The sequence below is a fragment of the Mobula birostris genome, chromosome 29 (assembly GCF_030028105.1).
Source record: "Mobula birostris isolate sMobBir1 chromosome 29, sMobBir1.hap1, whole genome shotgun sequence".
Lineage (NCBI taxonomy): Eukaryota > Metazoa > Chordata > Chondrichthyes > Myliobatiformes > Myliobatidae > Mobula > Mobula birostris.
This window is the reverse complement of record NC_092398.1, coordinates 36,245,409-36,247,615: the sequence shown is the minus strand read 5'-3', so window position 1 is coordinate 36,247,615 and position 2,207 is coordinate 36,245,409.

The following is a 2,207-nucleotide window of genomic DNA, read 5'->3' as shown; positions in this document are numbered from 1 at the left end:
TGTTGAGGGGAGGGGGAAAAAAAGGAGGGAAGGAGGGGAATTAGTGAGTGGAGAAAGTGGGGAGGGGGGAGAGAACAGGATTTATCAATACACTGCCAGCACCTGGGGCCTACTTTCAGTTATGGCACCAGGGAGTATGGGAGGGAGGGAGGAGAGAGAGGGGCTGTCTAGCACACGAGAGCCTGAGGCCTAATGGTGACTGAGGCCGCTATGGAGGGAGGGTTTGGTGAAGGAGAGTTAGGAGGGAGAAGGAGAGCAGAGAGAGAGAAAGAGAGAGTTGTTTTGAGCCCATCCCCTCCACATACCCATCCAAGTACCAAACTGCCTCAACCATTTCCTCTGGCAGCTTGTTCCATGTAAGCACCAACTCTGGTTGAAAAAGATGCCCCTCGTGTCACTTTTACACTGACCCTCTCTCTCAGGGGGAGATCTGTACACTGGTATCTCTCAGTCCCTCTCTCTCAGGGGGAGATCTGTACACTGACTGGTGTCCCTCAGTCCCTGTCTCCCAGGGGAGATCTGTACACTGACCGGTGTCCCTCAGTCCCTCTCTCTCAGGGGGAGATCTCTACACAGACTGGAGTCTTCCTGACCCTCTCACTTAGGGGGAGATCTGTACACTGACTGGTGTCCCTCAGTCCCTCTCTCTCAGGGTAAAAGCTAAATTTAATTTTATTGCAAAAGTCTTTCAATATTTTTACTGGAAGTCTTATCTTGTGTTCTGTTGTGTAAACCATATGTTCATTATTTAATTTACAAAATCTCTTTTCTTGGGATGAACTTCAGTAAATAATCGAACGGTTGGAACTGTTTGGAGTTGTTTTTTGTGTATTTTGACCAGGTCAAGAAACCTGTCAGCCCATTAACTAGTGACACAGAGGGAACCTCTTGACAGATTCTCCTCTCAATACCTCTCACAGCCTAAATCGAACTCCCCCCTCCCTCTAATTCCCCCTCCCCTTCTCTTCCTCCACCTCTTCCCCTCTCTTTCTCCCCCTCCCCTCTCTTTCTCCCCCTCTTCCCCTCCCTTTCTCTCCTACTCTCTCCCCCACTCCCCCTCATCCTCTCTCTCCCCCACTCCCCTTCGTCCTCTCTCTCCCTGCTCTCTCCATTCCCCCTCCCCTCTCTCCCTCTCCATTCCCCCTCCCTCCTCCTCTCTCCCCCAGCCTCTACCCATCTCACTGCACCTCTCCCTCCCTCTCTCCCCCTTCTTCCTCCCCCTCTCCCTCAACCTTTCCCTCTCCCATCCTTCAGCCCCTCCCTCCCTCCCTCCCTCTCCCCCACCCACTGCCGCTGGGGTATTTTTAACCACCCTGTCTCGACCAGACTAAATTTAAACACTGGAGAACAATGGGAGGAGGGAAATAATGTCAGTAGGTCAGAGAACCAGCCTTGGGTCAGAGGAGTGTGTGTGTGTGTGTGTGTGTGTGTGTGTGTGTTAATGGGAACGGTGTGTGAGAGGGTTAAACCTCTCTGACAGGGAACAGACTGTTTTGTGTGTTTGTGTGTGTGTGTGTATGTGTTTGTGTGTGTGAGAGTGAATGTGCGTGTGTGTGAGAGAGAGAGAGAGAGAGAGTGAGTGTGTGTGTGTAAGAGAGAGTGTGAGTGTGTGTGAGTGTGAGTGTGTGTGAGTGAGTGTGTGTGTGAGAGACTGTGAGTGTGTGTGTGTGAGAGAGAGAGTGTGTGAGTGTGTGTGTGTGTGAGAGAGAGAGTGAGTGTGTGTGTGAGAGAGAGAGTGAGTGTGTGTGTGAGAGAGAGTGTGTGTGTGTGTGTGAGAGAGAGAGAGAGTGAGTGTGTGTGTGTAAGAGAGAGAGTGTGAGTGTGTGTGTGAGAGAGAGAGTGTGTGAGTGTATGTTTCTGTGTGTGTGTGAGAGAGTGTGTGAGTGTGTGTGTGTGTAAGAGTATGTGTGAGCGTGTGTGCATCTGTATACGTGTCTTTGTGTGTGAGTGTGAGTGTGAGTTTGTGACTGTGTGAGTGTGTGTGTGTTCGTGCATCTGTGTGTGAGAGAGAGTATGTAGGAATGTGTTTGCACTCCCTGTGTGAGGGCAGGACAAGAGAGAGATGTGTGTATGTGTGAGTGTGTGTGTGTGTGTGTGTGTGTGTGAGAGAGAGAGAATGTGGGAATGTGTGAGGGCAGGACAAGAGAGAGGTGTGTGTATGTGTGAGTGTGTGTGTGTGTGTGTGTGTGTGTGTGTGTGTGTGTGTG